The sequence below is a fragment of the Syngnathoides biaculeatus genome, chromosome 15 (assembly GCF_019802595.1).
Source record: "Syngnathoides biaculeatus isolate LvHL_M chromosome 15, ASM1980259v1, whole genome shotgun sequence".
Lineage (NCBI taxonomy): Eukaryota > Metazoa > Chordata > Actinopteri > Syngnathiformes > Syngnathidae > Syngnathoides > Syngnathoides biaculeatus.
Window position 1 is genome coordinate 1,523,388 of NC_084654.1, and position 24,421 is coordinate 1,547,808.

At 42.5% G+C, this 24,421-nt stretch overlaps 1 protein-coding gene across 6 annotated transcripts in view; it reads left to right on the forward strand.

Annotated features, from left to right (window-relative positions):
- dicer1 (dicer 1, ribonuclease type III) overlaps positions 1-24,421 on the forward strand; it is a 266,759-nt gene that overhangs the window by 213,381 nt on the left and 28,957 nt on the right. The gene's annotated exons all lie outside the window — the stretch shown is intronic.

Genomic DNA, 24,421 nt, shown 5'->3' on the forward strand with positions numbered 1-24,421 from the left:
GGGCCTTCTTTTCAACTCTACCCTTTATAGTTTGCCTATGTTCTTGACAGTATTAGTTTCACGTTTATGTGGCTGACTCAACTATACAGGAATAACCAATGAATGATGTATTTACCTTTCTTGTATGTCAACAAAAACCTACCCATTAAAAAATACACGAAACAATATCCACATCACCCATGGCAGTTCAGAATTTGTGTGTGGGTGCATGCATCCGTGTTTATGCGCCGCGGCATTGGTGAGTGCATTCGGACGAGTGTGTGGGGTGAGGACAGTTACTAGTCTACTACTGCAGCTACTACGGCAACAGAAACCCCTCCTCAGTCTTTCTGTGCTAGCTTTGAGCAGTCTGTATATTAATGTCACTTATTTGTCATTCGACCCACATTTAGAAATATTAAAGGTCACGTCATCATGAAAAAAAATTTCATATTTGATGACCTTATCAGATTTGCAGTTTGGGTTGTAAATGCCCAGAATTTGTCTGTCATGTCAGTTCTCGTTTTATCAGGCTCCGGTGAGCTCAAAATTCATGAATGCACTAGGTCCAAAACACATGAAACAATGTAAAAAATTGGACATGCAGGGATGGGAATTTTCCGTGGATTCACGGAATTCCAAGTTTTTTCAAATGAAAATGTCGTTGTTGTGAAACATGTAGATTCGTTGAGGAAAATTAGGGGGTTGGGGGGACATTACGGCTTGACGCGAGGCGAGGCTGTGATCAAGACCGGCTGCCAGCATCAATCGGCAACGCTCGTCGTGAAATTAGTCACAGCTGTGATAGCGGAAAATGGTATTGCTGTTTACGGCATTGCTATCTGTTTGCATTAAATTTGGTGTTTATAATAAGAACAAGATTCTGATTTCCGGCAGCATTTTGGTGGTATTTCATCGGTATTTTCACTCTGATGTTAACATTTCGTAGAGAAGCATTCTGTTTACTACTGCAAAGAAATAACTTATAGACATATGTACACATAAGTTATCGAGCGGTATGCACGTTTTCCAGGATGGCGAAAGTCTTGGAGCAAAAAGATGAAGATCGTGCCAGGGATACTGATAAAAACCACGGGGTAAAAAACTGTTTCATTTGGGCATGGCTTGAAAAAATAGTAACCGTGCAGATAAGAACAAAAACTCTAAAACTAACCAAACACATATAAAAAGTGGCCGTTCCCTGCAAAGTGCTGAGCGATAGGAGCTAAAAATTAAGAGGAACATATCCAAACCAGGAAACACAAAGGTAAGTTGGATGTAAATTTCTCAAATATTATATAATTGACAACTGTTAATATCGTTCGCTTTTATATTTCATGATTCTCTCTCTGTCTCTTGGGCATGGCTTGAAAAAATAGTAACCGTGCAGATAAGAACAAAAACTCTAAAACTAACCAAACACATATAAAAAGTGGCCGTTCCCTGCAAAGTGCTGAGCGATAGGAGCTAAAAATTAAGAGGAACATATCCAAACCAGGAAACACAAAGGTAAGTTGGATGTAAATTTCTCAAATATTATATAATTGACAACTGTTAATATCGTTCGCTTTTATATTTCATGATTCTCTCTGTCTCTCTCTCTCTCTCGCTCATATATATATATATATATATATTATATATATATATATATATATATATATATTATATATATATATAAACAAATTACTTGTGTAGTTATTTGAGGCCCCGTAGCTCAGTGGTTAGAGCACTGGTTTGGTAAACCAGGGGTTGTGGGTTTGTATCCCACTGGGGCCTCCACTCCCTGAGAAGGGTTGCGTCAGGAAGGGCATCCGGCATAAAAATTGTGCCAAACATATATATGCGTTCATCTTAGATGACACGCTTTGGCGACCCCGAAAGGGACAAGCCGAAAGAAACACACACACACTTATGTAGTTATTTCTGAAGTATAACAAAGTGCAGTGGCCTATTTGATATAAAGTTCACTCAGTCTACATTTTTATGTCTGAGGTTTGGCAAAATTATTTTGGTTGTTTGGACTCATTTTAATTTTTCAAAATATTATGATTGCCCTGTATTTACACTGTTCGAAGTAAACTTTGAACAGTGTGTTTTGTAAAAAATGTTCGTGCCCAAAGGTGGGCGCACCCCCATTGAATACCCAAGGCAGACATTTTCAATTTTTTTCTAAATTGGTCATTCTCATCCCTGCACATGGCCAAATATGAAAACATAACTTAACTTGATCAAGCTCAGTAACACTGTGACATTGGGTGAGGGAGTTATGCTAGCTGATGCTTGTGAACACACATGCATATACACACAATGATGTGGCAACAAGTGGCATGAAAAAAAGGACACACAACACAATCAGCACTTGGCAGAAAGTGGCACAGAGCCACGCTGCCGCCCGCCACAGCTGCTTCCGCATATGCGCACGCTTGGCCGTGGAGAGCCACGCCTCTCACATATTTATTATGTAGTGTATAAATGTTAGGGTGGAGGACTTCAAATATTTAGGGTCAACAATCCAGAGCAATGGTGAGTGTGGTAAGGAAGTGACGAAACGGGTCCAAGCAGGTTGGAATAGCTGGCGGAAGGTGTCTGGTGTGTTATGTGACAGAAGAGTCTCTGCTAGGATGAAGGGCAAAGTTTACAAAACAGTGGTGAGGATTAGAGACGGCGGCACTGAAGAAACAACAGGAAGCAGAACTGGAGGTAGCAGAAATGAAGATGCTGAGGTTCTCGCTCTGAGTGAGCAGGTTGGATAGGATTAGAAATGAGCTCATCAGAGGGACAGCCAAAGTTGGATGTTTTGGAGACAAGATTCGAGAGAGCAGACTTCGATGGTTTGGACATGTTCAGAGGCGAGAGAGTGAGTATATTGGTGGAAGGGTGCTGAGGATGGAGCTGCCAGGAAAAAGAGCGAGAGGAAGACCAAAGAGAAGGTTTATGGATGTGGTGAGAGAAGACATGAGGGCAGAAATAAGAACCACAAGGTTTTTTCATTTCTTAAACGTCGAATCAACAACAGTATACATATTAGTGCAGGGTGATAAACACAAAAAAATAATATGGCAATCTTCTGACAATGTTGCGCAAAATTTATCTATGAACCATTCCACTGTAGATTTGGCTTTATGTTTTGGATTATTGTCCTGTTTGAAGATGTATGATGTATGACTAGATGTTAATATCCATCTATTTATGCATATTTTGGCTCTGATGAGGCTGTGTGGGATGTTCAAATAAGTGATGGCACCCTACAGGTTATCAAGTGGGCTTCCTTCCGTCATCAAGTGTTTCGGTGATAGGCCCATGACGCTCTCGAGAGGGTTCAGCAGTGAATCCCAGCATCCCAGGTTCACCTTCGAGGTGCCATCAATTTTCCTGAAGGCCCATTGGGGTCTTTCCTCTTTATCTACATCTTTATCCTGGCATTTTCCACCGGCTTGGAGAGATCTGGGCCTTCCCTTGGACTCCTATCTCTCTGAGTAGCCTGGATGTTGAGGAGGCTATAAACCCTCTCCAGCCAGCTTCCACCGGGTGTGCCTCTGCTCTCCAGCCTTGCTGTTGCACTTTGGTTGCAAGTCCTGTATACCTCAGCCGCTTCCGCTCATAGGCCTCCTCGACTGCCCCCTTCCAGGGGACTGTTAGCTCGATGATGTAGACGAGCTTGACAGAGGCAGACCAAAGCACTAGATGTGGTCGTAGGGTGGTAGTTGCAATCTCAGTTGGAAAGCAGAGCTTCTTGTCCAGGTCTGCCAGCAGCTTCCAGTCTCGTGAATAACCCAGATGTCCACTGTCTGGTGGCTTGTTGGTGTGGCCGGTTTGACTCTCTCCATCCCGAACAAACAGCCTTGGTTGCCAATTGGCTGACAAGGGTTGGAGTGCGATCACCCTCATCCGCTGGTTCTCCAGAACACGATCGAAACACTTCAGCACTCGGTTGTGCCGCCAGGTGAACGGTTCCAGGTTACTATTTACGGCAATCCGCTCGTGAAAACCCCCAACCCCAACCCTACCCCCGCTGCCGGCTGTTCGCAAGAGGCTGGCTGGTTGAAGAGTATGACTTGGGGTAAAAATAAATAAATGAATAAATAAATGAAAAAATCTGGCCACGCCTTCCGTCATCAACATCAAAACATCTCCTCAGAAAAGAATAAAATCTCCATGGTTCATCTAATGGGACTCTTATTGTTTGTCGTCAGCGCCACACCTTTCCCAACACGTCGAGTTCCTCCTGTGTGTATTCTGCCTCAAACGCTTGAACACTGTACATTATTTTTGCTTTGTTTGCTCATTGGCAGGAGTAGTAATTACACGGAGCATCGACTCGCTGTTTTTCTCGGTTTGTTGGCTCTTACCACACAATGCCTATTACAGCGATCCAAGCCTGCAACCCCCATACCCGCGCCCCCACCCTGCTGCCGGTCGTTCACGAGAGGCTGGCTGGTTGAAAAGTACGACTTGGGGTACAAAAAAAATATCTGGCCACGCCTGCTCTATATTGTCTACATCGAAACCAACTCCTCATAAAAACATCAAATCTCCGTGGGCCATATAATGGGACTGTTATTGTTCGTCGTCAGAGCCATACCCCCTCTCCAACACATCAAGTGTGTGTACTCTGGCTCAAGCGCGCAGGCTTGAACATTGTACATCATGCTATTTTTGTTTTATTTGTCATTTTTTTTCACAAAAATAGGCACAAAATGCCAGATCGTGGACATTCTCTGTTTGGTGAAATGTATCCATGAGCAATGGGGGCTCAGAACAGAAAGCACTGCAGGCATGGCAAACGCTGATTGGCTGTCAGTTTTCTAGCCGAACTCATTGGAATGTCTAATCACGAAAGGAATTTCGATAATACTTTTCCAATTTAGAGATGTTTCTTGGTGAAATCTGTGGATATCTCTGGCATTAAAAGAAATACTGAACCCTCATCTACTAACTTTTGTGTGCTCCCATTCCGATTACTTTCGACAATGTCCTCCTTTAAGTATAATGCGCACCCACAAAGTTGACCTAAAAAAAATCAGGAAAACCATTCTACCAATGTACAATGCGCACCACCAATTTGCTGCTATCCATATCCTCAAAATATTGGGAATTATCTGTATTTATATTTTGTACTTGTTTTTCAGAGAGACAATCTAAAAAGAAAAATGCAGAAATCATATTTGATTTTTTTTAACAATTTATTTGTGTGATACAGCTGAAAATAAGTATTTGAACACCCATCTATCAGATAGAATTCTGACCCTCAAAGACTTGTTAGTCCATCTCCACTCCATGTATTATCCTGAATCAGATACACCTGTGTGAGTTTGTTAGGTGCATAAAGACACCTGTCCACCCCATACAATCAGTAAGACTCAAACTTGTAACATGGCCAAGACCAAAGAGCTGTCCAAAAACAACAGAGACAAAATTGTACAACTCCACGCGGCACTATAGGGCTACAGAGAAATTGCCAGGCAGGTTGGTGAAAAAAGGTCCACTGTCGGAGCAATTATTAGAAAATGGAAGAAGCTAAACATGACACTCAATCTCAATCGGAGTGGAGCCCCATGCAAGATATCACCTCGTGGGGTCTCAATGATCCTAAGAAAGGTGAGGAATCAGCCCAAGACTACATGACAGGACTTGGTCAATGACCTGAAAAGAGCTGGGACCATCGTTTCCAATGTGACTGTTGGTAATACACGTAGACGGCATGGTTTGAAATCATGCATGGCCCTGAAGGTTACCCTGCTTAAACCAGCACATGTCAAGGCCCGTCTTAAGTTTGCCAATGACCATTTGGATGATACAGAGGAGTCATGGGAGAAAGTTTTGTGCTCAGTTGAGACCAAAATGGAACTTTTTGGTCATAATTCCACTATCCATGTTTGGAGGAAAATGAATGTTGAGTTCCATCCCAAGAACACCATTCCTACTGTGAAGCACGGGGGTGGTAACATTATGATTTGGGGGTGTTTTTCTGCACATGGGACAGGACGACTGCACTTTATTAAGGAGAGGATGACCGCGACCATGTATTGTGACATTTTAGGGAACAACCTCTTTTCCTCAGTCGGAGCGTTGAAGATGGGTCATGGCTGGGTCTTTTAACGACAATGATCCAAAGCACACAGCCAGGAAAACCAAGGAGTGGCTCCGTAAGAAGCATATCAAGGTTGTTGCATGGCCTGGCCAGTCTCCATACCTAAACCCAATACAAAATCTTTGGAGGGAGGTGAAATGCCGCATTTCTCAGCGACAGCCCAGAAACCTGTCTGATCTAGAGAAGATCTGTGTGGAGGAGTGGGCCAAGATCCCTCCTGCAGTGTGTGCATACCAGGTGAACAACAACAGGAAACGTTTGACCTCTGTAATTGCAAACAAAGCCTACTGTACAAAATATTAACATTGGTTTTCTCAGGTTTTCAAATACTTATTTGCAGCTGTATCACAAATAAATCATTTAAAAAAAACATACATTGTGATTTCTGGATTTTTTTTTAGATTATCTCGACAGTGGACATGCACCTATGATGAAAATTTCAGACCTCTCCATGATTTCTCAGTGGGCGAACTTGCTATATGGCAGGTTGGTCAAACACTTATTTTCTTCACTGTAGCGGTAATATATAACTCTGGATAGGTCACAGGACATGCTTGTCCTGGTCCCTGTAATTGTCAGAACAGAATCCTTCAACCGACTAAAATAAATGCTCAATGATGGCAGAACTTTTCATTAATATTGTTGATAACACATATTACAGTCGGAAAAATATTAACACCATTAACACTGTTTAACTTAAAGGAGACTTGGTGGGAAGGAGACGTCGTGGCGGAACCTCAAAAACAGGAAGTTATCCAAGGAAAGAGATTGGCTCAGAAGACGTGGGTAGACGAAGAGGACTGAGGAAAGGCGAAAGGAATACATTGAGATGCGACATAGGGAAAAGGCAGAGGTAGCGAGGGCTAAACAAGAGGCATATGACGACGTCTACACAAGGTTGGATACAAAAGAAGTAGAAAAGGATCTCTACAGGTTGGTCAGAGAGTGTCATAGGGATGGGAAGGATGTGCAGCAAGTAAAGATGATTAAGGATAGCAATATGGATGGAAATATGTTGACTGGTGCCAGTTGTGTGCTAAGTGGATGGTAAGAGTACTTTGAGAAGTTAATGAATGAAGAAAATGGGAGAGAAGGAAGAGTAGAAGAGGCAAGCGTGAATGACCAGGAAGTGGCAATAATTATCAAGAGGGACGTTAGAAAGGTACTGAACATGAAAAAATGGAAAAACAGTTGGTCCTGATTACATACCATTGGAGGTATGGAAGCAGTTTGGAGAGGTGCCTGTGGAGTTTTTGACCAACTTATTCCTTAGAATACTAATGGGAGAGAAGATGCCAGAAGAATGGAGGAAAAGTGTGCTCGTTCCCATTTTTATGAACAAAGTTGTTGTTCAAAACTGTGGTAACTACAGGGGAATAAAGATTATGAGCCACACAATGAAGTTATGGGAAAGAGTAGTGGAGGCTCCACTCAGGACAGACGTATCTGCGAGCAACAGTATGGTTTCATCCCTTTCATGTTGGGTTTGGCAGCACAGCCTCTCCACCCCCATCCGGCTCCAATCTGTAGCAGCTTTCCTACAGTGTCGAGTGTAAAAGGACATTTAAAAAAAAAAAAAAAAAAGAGCATTCCAATTATTTGCGCTGTACTGTTTTTTTCATGTACTCAGTACGCTTGTACTATGTACTTTGAGCTCACGTTGTTTTGATAACAACATGAAGGCTCTCATTGTTTTGGACTGCAACGCTGCTTCCGGGTTTCTCACATCAGCGATGACACATTTCTTTTAAAGCTGCTGCACAACAAGTCGTCGTTGTCGACATTTTTTGTCGTAGTTTTAGTTAAAACCAACCCAAAGGCAGTCGTTTCTGATCTTTGGTGCAGGAGCAACAAATATGCTACACTAACCATTGTAAAATGTGAAGCTCCCCGAGGAGGTCATAGAGCTCAGATTGGTGGTGCACATTACCCTAATGTGTGTGTGTGTATATATATATATATATATATATATATGTATATATATATATATATATATATATAAAATGTGTCACATAAGACATTGAATATCATCTCAAAATGTAGATATACCTTTTTTTTTTTTACCACTTATGTACCTGTATACGACCATACAATGTGATTATATTTTTTATTTTTCATCCATACCTAAATATAATGCGCTCTATCAACTATATATATGAAAATATTTTATTTTTATTTTAATTGCCCATTATATTCGAGAAATTATGGTATATTACTAATAACAATACTGATTGGACCATCAGGATGTGAGGGTGTGTCCCATTCCACTAATCAAGAATTTAATTAATTGGCAGAGGGAAAAAATAATCAAATTCTTTTTAGTTTTGACTTGCATTGATCGGTAATACTTTCCCGACGGAAGGAGCTGGAAGAGCTGGTGCCTAGGATATGGAAGGTCCGAAAGGATCCTGCCCACTCTGGACCTAGTTCAAGTTGCATGCAAGTCTTCAGTATTGGATAGAGTGGTGCTGACAATCCGTTCAGCGGTTTGATTGTTCGTTGTAGTCGAAGTTTTTCCCTATTTGACAACAAAAAAATGATAGCATACAGTCAAAATGGCAAGTTATGTGCAATGTCAATATGAAAAAATATCTCAAATGCCCTTAATCCAAAAGAGGTTATCCACGATATAGCAAGATAACTCTGCATCTGCAATGCGTCAAATCTTTCTTTCGGCTTGTCCATTTAGGGGTTGCCACAGCGTGTCATCATTTTCCATCTGCCTCCTGGAGTCCACAATCATCTCCATAGTCTTTAGAGTGTTCAACAGCAGGTTGTGTTGACCACACCAAAGCTCCAGTTTTGCCACTTCCTGTCGGTATGGAGACTCGTCACAGTCTTTGATGAGGCTGATGACTGTGGTTTAATCTGCGAACTTCAGGTGTTTGACAGTCAGGTGCCTCGAGGTTCAGTTGTATGTGTAGCGCAAGAAAAGCAGAGGGGAGAGGAAACAACGATGGGGTTCCCTGGTGGTGATTGTGCACATGGATGAGGTGGTGTCCCCCAGCCTCACCTGTTGTATCCTGCCAATCAGGAAGTTGTAGATCCACTGAAAGATGGCGGGTGAGATGTTGAGATGGAGAATTTTGGAGGAGAGGACTTTAGGGATGATGGTGTTCAATGCAGAGCTGAAGTCCAAGAACAGGATCCTTGCATCAGTTCCCTTGCTGTCAAGATGTTCCAAGATGAAGTGCAGATTCATGTTGACGGCATCATGCGCAGACCTGTTAGCTTGATGGGCAAACTGCAGTGGCTCCAACTGGGGACCTGAGACACTCTTGAGGTAGTCCTGCACAAAGCTTTCAAAGGACTTCATGACCACAGACGTCAATGCAACAGGCATGTAGTCATTAAGACCTGAGACTGCTGCTTTTTTGGGGACCAGTATCATGGTGGATCCTTTGTACCAGGTTCTTAATTCACACAGTTGTAGAGACCTGTTGAAGATCTTTGTGAAGACAGGAGCAAGTTGCTCTGCACAGACTTTGGAGCAGGATGGGGACACAATTTCTGAGCCCGGCGCCTTGTTGATCTTTTGTTTGAAACTCTGCCTCACATTGGTTTCTTGGATGTTCAATGGTGGCATGGATGGTGGTGCCGCTTGGTGGGTTCATGGTAGGAAAATGTCCTTTTCAAATCTGCAGTAAAAGCTATTGAGGCTCTCAGCTAGCCTGCTCTTGTTTTCTATTTCATAAGCTAATCCTTCACGTTTGGGGTGACAATTCTCTTTGTCTGGTGAAATGCACAAATGTATAGTTAAACAGGCACGAGGTCGTAACTTTAGCCTTCTGCAAGATAAAACAAAAAAACATTCATATTTTCAATTTGGAATATTTTGTCAGATCAGAGTAATGTCCATTGATTATTGCGCATTCTTCACGTTATTTACATGCATTTAGCACATATTTTAAATAATGCACCAAATATTTGAGCACACACTGCTGTAATCCAATTTGAGGAAGACCTCAGCATCAACAGTACTTTATACTGTATACAAATTCCACCACCCCCTAAGTATCACATGGATACAGATTAGCTGACATATATAGCTGTATTGGTATTGTACTTACATTGAAAACGAGGTAGATACTTGTCAATACTAAACAATTGAACACGCACATACTTACTTGCTCCCGAAGCCAAGTGAACGCTGTACCGGGTTTTCAAAGCAGTCCTCCATGAAATGCTTGGGACATATTACTGTCCACTTTGATTTGAAAGTCCAATGCGCCCGCTTTGTCTTCACAAACCTGGTCCATAACATGTAAGCTGACTCCGTCGGCGTTTGAAACAGAACAGCCGTATGCAACACAGTTCCTCATTATCATACCTAGCTTTTTCACTCTGGCTAAATGTTGTCGTGACATGACGTCACATTATGGAGAGAACAGGAACTTGCCGAATCTAAGCGACATTTCGTATAAAATTTTGACTGACTTTGACTCAAATTTATTTCATTTCTGTTGTGTTGAGAATTTTTAAAATGTTTTTTTAAATGAAATTTGAGCTACATTTGTATGACCGACAAATCAAATAGATTTCCTCTGAATTAGACCTTTAACAGTTGGTGATATAGCTGTCAAGGATGTGAAACGTTTTTGCAGTGAGAACAACACCTAAGTACTGTTTTACCAATTACACGGTGTCTGATATATCTAAAAAAAAAAATCCTGGAGCTCACTCATCAGCACCCAACTGGGAAATCTGTTATACACACAAGGAGCCTTGATGTTCTCAACCAGCAATCAGAGGCACTGAAACAAGGTTTCATCGATCTCCTAACAAAGGTGGAATGTTGAATGCTGAGGTTTTCATAAGCGGACCGCTTCCACTTGTGGGATTGGGAGAAGAACATTTCCCGAGACTCCATCAAATAAGTGGTTAAGCGAAGTGTGGACTGCACTACCTGTGAGCACAGACATCTTTACAAAAGGTGCAGCTGCCAACAATTTTTACTGTGTATGTTACTCACGGACCAAACATAAAATAGTAGTAGTGTGTCAACCACTCAGATGTAAGGATGTAATTGTTCCCAAACAATTGGAGGAAGGAGAGATAAGGCGACCCAAGGTGTAGACTGACTCATTCGGTTGATCAAAATAATTGGAGGGGTAAATAACAAATAAGATGACCCAGCACTTTCAATCTCCCACACTGCTCCCTGCCTCATTGGCACCAAGCCTGATCCAAAACTCCCTCTCTACTTGCCTCAATGCGTTGTTAGGTGTGACAGACTGTCAATTTTGGACTCCAGCCCACACCTAAATCTTCCTCCCATCCTCCCTCGACTAAAATAACCATCAGCTAAGATGCAAAACGCCCCTTTTCCACCCATGAAGAATTCTATCTCTGAATATGACTGATAAATGCAGGGTCTTTTCCTGACTAACACAGACCCAAATGGAAATCAGACATTTTCCATTCCTGTTATACAAGGGACAGATAGTTTATCAAAGAGATAAGGCATGAAAAGTAGAACTTCCAACTTAGGAGGATAAAATGTGAATCTATCAAACCATTGTCTCTTGATATATCTGTTAGACGAACAATTTTTAATATGAGGTTATTGGGTAATAATCACTATTGAATGATGACACCATTAAAGCCAATGATCTGGATTTTGTTAGTAAATGAAACTTGGTTAGCAGAAAGTTGCTGTAAAATAATTTTAAATTAGGCAATACCACCACATTTTAATTTCGGGACAAGGTTGAAATTACATTCTTATCATTGCTGTTATTTTCAAGTCATTATTTCACCCATCCATCCATTTTCTGAGCCGCTTATCCTCAAGGGGGTCACAGGAAAGCTGAAGCCTATCCCAGCTATCGTCAGGCAGGAGACAGGGTACACCCTGAACTGATTGCCAGACAGTCGCATGGCACATGGGGACTAACAACAGTCGCACTCATCACACCAAGGGACAATTTTGAGTCTCCAAATGATGCATATTTTTGGGATGTGGGCAGAAACTGGAGTGTCATAGAAAACCCACGCAGGCACGGGGAGAAGATGCAAACTCCACACAGGCGGGGCAAGTATTTGAACCCCAATCCTCAAAACTGAGGCCAATGCTCTACAGCTGTCTTTCAGTGTAAAAAAAATAAAATAATACTAGGTGATTTTAGCTCTTTTGAATATCTGTGTTTTTAGTCAAAAGTGGTCCCAACGGCTGTTGTTTTAATATAGCACCTCCATGATAAAAGAGAAATTTTATGGAGGATTTTTCAGAACTGTTGTCAATTATTTGGACTGACTACAACTATTTTGTCAAAACGGGAGCCCCTCCTTGAGCCGTCACCTTATCGTGGTAGAGGGGTTTGTGTGTCCCGATGATCCTAGGAGCTAAGTTGTCTGGAGCTTCATGCCCCTGGTAGGGTCACCCATGGCAAAATGGTTCTAGGTGAGGTACCACACAAAGTACTACTCCAAAACCCCTATGACGAATACAAAAATTGGGTCTTGGTTTCCCTTGCCCAGACATGGGTCTCTGGGGCCCCCCTCGGAGCTAGGCCTTGAGGTGTGGCCCGAACGCGAATGCCTGGTGGCTGGGCTTGTATCCATTGGGCTCAGCCGGGCACAGCCCAAAAGGGTAACTTGGGTCCCTCTTCCCATGTGTGTTCACCTCCTGTGAGAGGGGCCATAGGGTTCAGGTGCAATGTGAGCTGGGCGGTGGCCAGAGACGGGGACCTTGGCGATTGTTCCTCACCGGTAGAAACTAGCTCTAGGGACATGGAGTGTCACCACTTTGGCAGGGAAGGAGCCCGAGTTGGTACGTGAGGTCGAGAAGTTCCGACGAGATATAGACTTGCCTCTACACACCGCTTGGGCTCTGGTACCACTCTTACTGAGAGGGGTAGGACTCTCTTCCACACTGGAGTTGCCAACGGTGAGAGACGGCAAGCAGATGTGCACATACTTATTGGCCCTCGTGGTGAGTTGGCCCGATGGTGGGGGAAGATGCCGGTCCGACGTGGCAGGCCCAAACGTATTGTGAGGGTCTGCTGGGAACGGCTGGCAGATTCCCCTGACAGAAGGAAACTCCCACCTCCGAAAGAACTTTGCTCATGTTCCAGGGGAGGTGGTGGACATTGAGTCAGAGTGGATGATGTTCTGCGCCTCCATTGCTGAGGTGGCCAACCAGAGCGGTGGCTGTAGGGTGGTTTTTGAGTGTCCAATTAATGTTGCATGTTTTAGGATGTGGGAGGAAACCGGAGTGCCCGGAGAAAACCCACGCAGGCACCGGGCGAACATGCAACCTCCACACAGGCGAGTCCAGGATTGAACCCTGGACCTCAGAACTGTGAGGCCAACGCTTCACCAGCTGGTCCACCGTGCAGCCATAATACAGTAGGGGTTTTTAATATATAATAATAAAAATAATAATAGTTGTCGTGTTATTTCCACCTCCGAGAGGACGCTTCGTGTCAAATCAACAAGACCATTTTCACCAACCCCCCCTCAGTGCCTCTCGCTTCCTCTGTGTCTGTGTGTGTGTGTGATTCAGGGCGTGTGCGTGTTTGATGTGCCTCCTTCCTCATTTTTGCAGTCCTTCACTTGCATCCACATATCAAATACAACTTTTCTCAGTCCCCATCTTCTTTTCCTCATGGGCTCCTTGTTCCCCTCAACGTCACATGCCATCTTACCAGCCGGGAGTAAATGTAGCATCTTCTTTACTTACTTTGCCTTCATTCGACTTATCATTACCATTTTTTCTTCATTGTTGCCGTCACCGTCATTAAATGCGCAGTGCGCCGCTCTCTGTTCACCTCTTTAAGTTCCATGAGCCCTTTTCTAATCGGTCCTTTACATCTTTCATCGTCTTTTACATTTATATTTATATTATATTTACATAGTCTCTGTTAATTTCCTCTAACTTCAGCGTCAGTTTGTCCCAATCAGGAATTTTACGCAAATTGTGTGTATGAGTGTTCATCCAAAGAATCCCATACCGGATTGGTCGTGGGCCGCGTTAACAACGCCCGCCCCTGGCACCTAACATGCAGGGTGTCGGTGGAAATTCAGCTACTGTGGGTCGAAGACAAAGAAGAGGAGGAAACCAGATCTGTCGTCAGAAGAAAAAGAGGAATGCACTGAGCCAACAACTGAGTGTAGGGACTTTGAATGTTGGAACTATGACAGGAAAAGCTCAGGAGTTGGTTGACATGATGATTAGGAGAAAGGTTGATATTCTGTGCATCCAAGAGAGCAGGTGGAAAGGTAGTAAGGCTAGAAGTTTGGGAACAGGGTTTAAATTATTCTACCACGGAGTAGATGGGAAGAGAAATGGAGTAGGGGTTATTTTAAAGGAAGAGCTGGCTAAGAATGTCTTGGAGGTGAAAAGAGTATCAGATCGAGTGATGAGACTAAAATTTGAAATTGAGGGTGTTATGTATAATGTGGTTAGCGGCTATGCACCACAGGTAGGATGTGACCTAGAGTTGAAAGAGAAATTCTGGAAGGAACTAGATGAAGTAGTTCTGAGCATCCCAGACAGCGAGAGAGTTGTGATTGGTGCAAATTGTAATGGACATATTGGTAAAGGAAACAAGGGTGATGAAGAAGTGATGGGTAAGTACGACATCCAGGAAAGGAACTTTGAAGGGCAGATGGTGGTGGACTTTGCAAAAAGGATGGAGATGGCTGTAGTGAACACTTATTTCCAGAAGAGGGAGGAACATATAGTGACCTACAAGAGCGGAGGTAGAACCACGCAGGTAGATTATATTTTGTGCAGACGATGTAATCTGAAGGAGGTTACTGACTGTAAAGTAGTGGTAGGGGAGAGTGTAGCTCGACAGCATAGGATGGTAGTATGTAGGATGATTCTGGTGGTGGGTAGGAAGATTAAGAAGACAAAGGTAGAGCAGAGAACCATGTGGTGGAAGCTGAGAAAGGAAGAATGTTGTGCGGCCTTCCGTAAAGAGGTGAGACAGGCTCTCGATGGACAACCGAAGCTCCCGGAAGACTGGACGACGACAGCCAAGGTGATCAGAGAGACAGGCAGGAGAGTACTTGGTGTGTCATCTGGTAGGAAAGGGGAGAAGGAGACTTGGTGGTGGAACCCCAAAATACAGGGAGTCATACAAGAAAAGAGATTAGCGAAGAAGAAGTGGGATACTGAGAGGACTGAGGAGAGGCGAAAGGAGTACATCGAGATGCGACGTAGGGCAAAGGTAGAGGTGGCAAAGGCTAAACAAGAGGCATATGAAGACATGTACACCAGGTTGGACACAAAAGAAGGAGAAAAGGATCTCTACAGGTTGGCCAGACAGAGGGATAGAGATGGGAAGGATGTGCAGCAGGTAAGGGTGATTAAGGATAGAGACGGAAATGTGTTGACTGGTGCCGGTAGTGTGCTAAATAAATGGAAAGAATACTTTGAGAAGTTGATGAATGAAGAAAATGAGAGAGAAGGAAGAGTTGAAGAGGCAAGAGTGAAGGACCAGGAAGTGGAAATGATTACTAAGGGGGAAGTCAGAAAGGCATTACAAAGAATGAAAAATGGAAAGGCAGTTGGTCCTGATGACATACCGGTAGAGGTATGGAAGCAATTTGGAGAGATGGCTGTGGAGTTTTTGACCAACTTATTCAACAGAATACTAGCGGACGAAAAGATGCCTGAAGAATGGAGGAAAAGTGTTCTAGTTCCCATTTTTAAGAACAAAGGGGATGTTCAGAGCTGTGGGAACTATAGAGGAATAAAGTTGATGAGCCACACAATGAAGTTATGGGAAAGAGTAGTGGAGGCTAGACTCAGGACAGAAGTAAGTATCTGCGAGCAACAGTATGGTTTCATGCCTAGAAAGAGTACCACAGATGCATTATTTGCCTTGAGGATGCTCGTGGAAAAGTACAGAGAAGGTCAGAAGGAGCTACATTGTGTCTTTGTGGATCTAGAGAAAGCCTATCACAGAGTACCAAGAGAGGAACTGTGGTACTGCATGCGTAAGTCTGGTGTGGCAGAGAAGTATGTTAAAATAGTACAGGACATGTATGATGGCAGCAGAACAATGGTGAGGTGTGCCTCAGGTGTGACAGAGGAATTTAAGGTGGAGGTGGGACTGCATCAGGGATCAGCTCTGAGCCCCTTTCTGTTTGCAGTGGTAATGGATAGGCTGACAGATGAGGTTAGACTGGAATCCCCTTGGACCATGATGTTCGCAGATGATATTGTGATATGCAGTGAAAGCAGGGAGCATGCAGAGGAACAATTAGAAAGATGGAGACATGCACTGGAAAGGAGAGGAATGAAGATTAGCCGAAGTAAAACAGAATATATGTGCGTGAATGACAAAAGTGGAGGGGGAAGAGTGAGGCTACAGGGAGAAGAGATAGCGAGCGTGGAGGACTTCAAATACTTGGGGTCAACAATACAGAGCAATGGAGAGTGTGGTCAGGAAGTGACGAAACAGGTCCAAGCAGGTTGGAACAGCTGGCGAAAGGTGTCTGGTGTGTTATGTGACAGAAGAGTGTCTGCTAGGATGAAGGGCAAAGTTTACATAACAGTGGTGAGGCCGGCCATGATGTACGGATTAGAGACGGTGGCACTGAAGAAACAACAGGAAGCTGAACTGGAGGTGGCAGAAATGAAGATGTTGAGGTTCTCGCTCGGAGTGAGCAGGTTGGATAGGATTAGAAATGAGCTCATTAGAGGGACAGCCAAAGTTGGATGTTTTGGAGACAAGATTCGAGAGAGCAGACTTCGATGGTTTGGACATGTTCAGATGCGAGAGAGTGAGTATATTGGTAGAAGGATGCTGAGGATGGAGCTCCCAGGCAAACGAGCGAGAGGAAGACCAAAGAGAAGGTTTATGGATGTGGTGAGGGAAGACATGAGGGCAGTTGGGGTTAGAGAGGAAGATGCAGGCGATAGGGTAAGATGGCAAAAGATGACACGCTGTGGCGACCCCTAACGGGACAAGCCGAAAGGAAAAGAAGAAGATGATTCATGATCAAATTCACCATCCGTGATTATTTGTTTAATTTAGTGGTCACTCTTCTTTGACTAAACCCAACCAAATTCGTATTGCGCAACAAATTAGAAAGCCTATACTACTTTTTTTCGTACACCACCTTGCGACGTCCAAGGCTCAAACCGACAGCAAACCCTCTGTTTGTAAGGGATCCTATCCCCCGTAGGTCTCACAGGTAAACCTCATAATGCAATCGTACATCTACTATATACGTCAACTTGTCTTATTCTCTTTATCTTTTATTCTCTTATTCTCTTCATCTATTATTCTCACATCATTATCTCTTATTCAATAACTCATATGAGGCATGAACAATCTGATACCAATGACTTCTTAAATTTAGGCAGTTCAATATGCAGAATTGGACAGTAACAGGCTTCTGCTTACCTTTGGTTTTGGTCACAACCTGGAGAGGTCGGAAGTACAGACAACCACCGTCGACTTGTCCGTAAAACACTCCCGTGTTTTTCATATGTCTCCAAAACATCTCATCTGTCGACAGCCAACGCCCGTCTCCCTCCCTTGACTTACGGTCGGGGTCACCAAGAAATTGTTGGGATTTGCGAGTTTGGACCCTACGCGTGTTCGCTGATCAAGGAAGAGATGACCAATGATTAGACAAAGTTAACAGCAAATGGATTTATTACAAAGGAATGTCCCATACAGACGTCCAAGTCTTATTGCGCCATCTGCCAAAAGAACAAACTCTGACTGCAACAGACACTCAAAACCGCTGAATGGATTGTCGGCACCACTCTACCCACCCTTGAAGACTTTTACGCCACTCGAACTAGGTCCAAAGCGGATAGAATCCTTTCACACCATCCACATCCTGGGCACCAGCTCTTTCAGCTCCTTCCGTCAGGTAAAATGGTACCTCTTAATGGAAGTCAAAACGAGCAGGCTTTGAAAAAGTTTTTTCCCTCTGACAATTAAGTCATTATCAGCTGGTCTATTTTCTGCCTTGTGCCATTGTTGGGACACACCCTCCCCTCCTGTCTGTCCAATAAATATTAGTATTAGTAATATGTGCTGAAGACTCTCACACGATTCATCACTTGAAACTGCTCCCTTTGCACAATTGTCATTGCACTGGCCTATAACTGGAACCGCAAATGGTTAAGGGCACTGGCACTCTGTGTAATATTAACATAATGTGGGGTGTTGACGCACTATGAACTGCTGTAGACTGCATCTTGTACATCTCTGACTATTAGGAATAGTTTTGACTAAATGTCTCTTTTTCTTTGTTCTTGTTAGTTTATTTGTTCTGAATGTCATAGCAGGGTGGCAGCAACATCCAGCTGATTCTGATTCTAATACTACATCGGAAGCCATCCATGGAAAGCTCGATTATCATGTCAGAAATTGATAGTTGACCAAAAAACTAGAGAAAACTGTTCAGCAGCTGAAACCATCAACGAGCTGTCTTGACTAAATACCATCTGACTTCAAAGCTATTGTAATATCAGTGCTCGCTAATTTGACATCATCAATTCCTCACTTCAATCTCACAAGTTTCCTAAAGCTCTTAAAGTAGCTGCCATTAAGCCTCTTTAAAAAAAAAAAAAAAAAAGAAGCACTGGACGCTTGCAAATTAGCAAGATGTAGACCCATCTTCTTGAGTTATTTTTAATCACCTCAGCAGTTTCTCTAATTTAAATGGAATTGAAATGCAGGTTTCCGAACCAATCACAGTACAGAATCTGATCTTATCCAAGTGCTAAATGATACAAAATTGAATACTGACTTGGGAAATGTGCCAATTTTGGTCTTGTTGCATCTCAAAGCGGGTTTTGATACTGTAACAAAGCAGAGTAAAGCAAATTTATTTACATAGCACATTTCATGCACAAGGTAAACTCAATGCGCTTTGCATGATTAAAAGGACATGAATACAAGGAGATAAATATTTTAAAAGTATAAATAAAAACAGCATAGAGTGCAAGAAATGTTAAAATAAAGAGATCCTCTAGAAAGCATGAGCAAAGAAGTTTTCAACCTGGATTTAAAAACATTCACACTTGTGGGGAACATCACCTCTGTTTGCAACTTATTCCATTTTTGTGCAGCATAATAGCTGAATGCTGCTTCATCATTTTTGCCTTGGACTCTGCACTCCACTGGTTGACCTGAGTCAGTCAATCTCAGAGCTCGACTGGGTTTGTATTCTGTAAGCATTTCTTTCAGGTATTCAGGTTTTATAGACCAAGAGCAGAACTTTAAAATCTATTCTAAAGGTGACTGGAAACCAGTTTAAGGACTCTCTAAGAAAACTCTCCTGGCTGTCTCTGCCCTGTCATCCTGTTCACCGAGAGCCTGTCTAACCTCTTTCCAAAATGCCACACAACATTCATCCTCCAAGGTTTTCTGCTCTACCTTTGTCTTCTTAATCTTTCTCCCCACCACCAGAATCATCCTACACACCACCATCCGAGGCTGTTGAGCTACACTCTCCCCAACCACAACCTTACCGTCAGCAACCTCATTCAGATTACATACAGTGAAGAAAACAAGTATTTCAACACCCTGCTATACTGCAAGTTAGAAATCATGGAGGGGTCTGAAATTTTCATCGTAGCTGCATGTTCACTAACAGAGAGATAATCTAAAAAGAAAAATCGATAAATCATAATCTTTGATTTTTTTTTTTTTTTTTTAGCAATTTATGTGATAGAGCTGTAAATAAGTTTTCGAGAAAATCAATGTTATTTGGTACAGTAGCCTTTTTTTTTTTTTTTTTGCTATTAAAGAGGTCAAACGTTTCCTGTAGTTGTTCACCAAGTTTGGACGCACTGCAGGAGGGATTTTGGCCCAGATCAGACAGGTTTCTGGGCTGTCGCTGAGAAACTCAGATTTTCAGGTCCCTCCAAAGATTTTCTATTGGGTTTAGGTCTGGAGACTGGCTAGGCCATGTCAGAACTTTGATATGCTTCTTAAGGGGCTACTCCTTGGTTTTCCTGGCTGTGTGCTTCGGGTCATTGTCATGTTGAAAGACTCAGCCACGACCCATCTTCAATGCTCTGACTGAGGGAAATAGGTTTTTCCCCAAAATCTCTCAATACATGGCCGGGGTCATCCTCTCCTTAATACAGTGCAGTCGTCCTTTCCGATGTGCAGAAAAACACCCCCAAAGCATGATGCGACCCCCCCATGCTTCACAGTAGGGATGGTGTACTCGGGATGGAACTCATCATTCGTCTTCCTCCAAAAACAGTTAGTGGAATAAGACCAAAAAGTTTCATTTTGGTATCATCTGAACACAAAATCTTCTCGCATGACTCCGCTGTACCATCCAAATGGTTGTTGGCAAACATAAAGGGCAACTGTCATGAAATGGATGATTTTTAGTATGTTAAAAATGAAAACACGGCAGTCAATATGGGCCCATGCGTTTTTTCATCACAAAACACGATTTTGACTATACAGCTTTTTGTAACTCCCGCCATGGAAATCCTCTCGAGGGATTTGTTTTCGAGAAGAAGCAGGAAGTGGCGTAAAGGACAGATGCGCCCCCAAGTTGACTCGTTTGTTTCCATTAGTTTTACCTCCGGGAAGGTACCTCGTTCTTCCTTCGTGTTAGCCAAAATGCCAGCTCGTTGCCTTGCTGGACATTGCTTGAACACACGGGAGAATGGATTTACCCTTCATAAGTTTGCAAGAGACCCGGTTCATCGTGAAAAATGGATTGCACGGATGCAGAGGACAAGAGCTTCGTGGGTTCCAAATGACAGGTAGGTGTGTATACAGCTACTAAAAAAAAAAAATAATATTTTGGGGTGGACCACGTAATTGGTCTCTCATAACGTAACAAAAGATCCACGTACGAAATGTGGCAATGTGCGCACCGGACAGCGTCGGGCTGCTGCGTCGCTTCGCCAGCGAAGGCTGCATTTCGGGCTTGCGGATAGCAGCGGCTCTGAAGAACGCAGCCAACAATGCCTCACTCAGCCGCGTGTGGCGACAACGCAGTAAAGCGCCCCAGCTCGACAGTGTTGTTCATTGCGTACTGCGGCGGCTATGAACAACCCCCTAAAGCAGCACAGCTCGGCTCTGCCTCACTCAGCCGCATGCGACGACAACGCAGTAACGCGCCCCAGCTCGACGGTGTTGTTCATCGCGTACTGCGGCAGCTATGAACAACACCCGAAGGCAGCACGGCTCGGCTCCATGATAAGCCGCCTCGGCGCCGAAAATGAGCCACACCGGCCGGCTGGGATGAGCCGTGATGGCTCATCTCCGCCACGGAAGTGGATCGTACGGGGAGGCGGTTTGGCCGTGATCGCATATCATCTGAATATGGCTTGAAACAAAAGTGTCATATTGTCCCGGTAACTTCACTCGGTTGTGTGGTGTTCTCCTTTTCAAAAAGAGCTTCTGTGTCAGTAGGGGCGTGTTCGTCTCCCATAGTAGGGTGCACCACGTGTTTTCATTGGTGAATGTCCAGGTGAGGATGCAACCAATATGGCGACCACTCGGATGTCGTATAATGACACTTCTGCAACTTTATGCATGGATGATACACTCTTCGCTCACATTTATTTTTTCGTATCAACATTGAAGTGAATAATATTAAATGTATTTTTCATTAAAATATCTATTTTAGAATATTTATAGGGATGACACTTGACCTTTAAGACGGGCCTAGATGTGCTGCTTTAAGCAGGGGAACATTCCGTGCCAAGCATGAATTTAAAGCATGACGTCTTAGTGTATTACCAACAGTCACCTTAGAAACGACCAAGTCCTGTCGTGTAATCCTGGGCTGATTCCTCACTTTTCTCGGGATCATTGAGACCCCACAGGGTGATAGCTTGCATGGGGCTCCACTCTGATTGAGATTGACCGTCATGTTTAACTTCTTCTATTTTCTAATGATTGCTCCAACAGTTTTTTCACCAAGCTGCTTGGCAATTTCTCGTAGCCCTTTCCAGCCATGTGGAGTTGTACAATTTGCTTGCTGGTGTCTTTGGACAGCTCTTTGGTCATGGGCATGTTACAAGTTTGAGTCTTACTTATTGTATGGGATAGGCAGGTGTCTTTATGCAGCTAATGATCTCACACAGGTGCATCTGATTCAGTATAATTCATAGGGTGGAGGTGGACTTTTCAAGGCGAACTAACAGGTCTTTGACGGTTAGAATTCTCTTTGATAGGTGTTCAAATACTTATTTGCAGGTGTATCACATAAATCGTTAAAAAAATTATACATTGTGATTTCTGGATTTTTCCTTTTAGATTATCTTTCTCACAGTGGACATGCAAACTACGATGAAAATTTCAGAGAAATTTCAGTGGGAGAACTTGCAATATAGCAGGGTGTTCAAATACTTATTTTCTTCACTGTAAGGCTTTAGGCATCATCTGTTACATTTAGCTCTAATGGGGACTTCAAGTTAGAGAGGTATTTATCATCTAAAATATTCAGTCATGGGAAGATTTGGTATGCTGGTTGTAATATTTGGTCAATTTCTGTACACTCTTTTGCTAAGTGTTCACTAAATGGTTTAGGTCCTGAATACATGAAAGAAATGCTTATAGAATACAAACCCAGTAGCGCTGTGAGATCAACTGACTCAAGCCTAACACTGGTGTGGAGAGTCCAAAGCAAACATGGTAAACCAGAATGTAGCGATGATGCTAGAAAAAAAATAAAATGCTAACTGAGGTGACGTCAGCCGCAAGTATGAATGTTTTTAAATACATGTTATTTGTTTGTCATGCGTTTTAGAGTACTTGCACTTTTCAGTGATATTTCTTGAATTAAAAGCTTTTTTAATTCTACTTTTTATTTTCAAATGTTTTTATTTTTGCATTTGAATGCTTTTAATAATGTAACGCACATTGAGTTACCTTGTGTATAAAATGTGCTATACAAATACATTTGCTTTGCTTTATTTTAATAAAGCCTGATATTTGGTCATTTGGGGAAGGAAGAAAAATCATCTCTGTCATGTACAATACATGAATATGTATCAGAAAAAATATAGATGGAAAAAATAGTTTGACATGAAAAACATGCCATGCACGTGTCAAAAGAATATTACTTTTGATGTACCAGTGGGTTTACGTTTTTCCTGTTAACTGCACTTTGTAGTCAAAACTGCTCGTGCGTCACATTTTGCAGCTCTGCAGAAGCAAGCATGTTTGCTTCTGTAGAATAGACAAAGATAATTGTCGGGAATGTTTAATTCACATTCCTCTACAAAAAAGTGAAGCATATTTTGCAGCAGTGTGGCTTTCACACATGGCTGGAGTTAGCGTTGTGAATTTTTTGTTTGTCTCATCATAAAGTTGACAACACAACTTCCTCACTAAAAAACAAGTGGAATTAAACACCACACCTTCGCACCAACATCTTCATCATATATAAAGCCCCCGTTGACTCGTTCTCATACGTGCTTTATTTATGTTGTTGGTGGGTTTTTTGTGACAGTACCACTGGCTGCTTTTTAAGTTTAACTTTGATATGCTTGTGTTATTGTGCAAAATGAGCCCGCTGTGCTTGTGTTGTTTGTTTACCGAATTCCAAACGTCCACTGTTGCGTTGACAGAGCAGGTGGCCGCTTGTGGCAACTCAAAAGTAGGTGTAGCTGCTGTAGCTACGAGGTTGCCATGAATCAAGGTCTTGGAAGTATCTCCCCACTAACTCACTATGTTCCATGTGGAGCTCAGAAGCACCCCATCACCATGACAGAGTTCCCTCATTTAACGCAAGGGTTAGTTCCAAAAATGACCCACATTGTAAAATCAAGTTGCAGAATGTTTTTTTTTCTTCTTTTGTTTTTTTTTACATGATTTTTTTTTTATTTCCAGGATGATTTTTTTGCCATTTACAGTTCTTTTTTTTTTGTTTTTCATTGACTATTTTTTTCCATTTCGTGTTTCTTTCATTTAGTGTTTTTTCGTTATTGTTTTTTTCATTTCTTATGTTTTAAGGATATTTAACCCCTAACTACACATATTTCATAAACGTTTCTCAGACAGGCATTAACATTTTCTCAATTTCTCTTATTTAAACACTCTTAAAGATCAAAGCTTTGCAGAAAAGTATAGTTCTGTATTCTAGAATGAAACCAAAGGTCAAAACTGGTTTGAGGCCAAAATATTTTACAAATATCTCAACATCACTCCATCCATTTTCCTTCTTATCCAGATGTTTTCTTATAAAAAAAAGTTTGGAAATTTTAAAAATAAATTTCATTTTAATGATTAATCTATGAGGTTGGACACAAAATTAATAATACTGACTGGCCATACGTCTTTTACACTGAAGCACCTTTGTGCAGGTACGTTTGCGGGAGAAAACTATAGCTATTGGTCGTTCTTGAGGTTTCTTTTTTTTCTGGGTGAGAATATTTCTATAAATAGA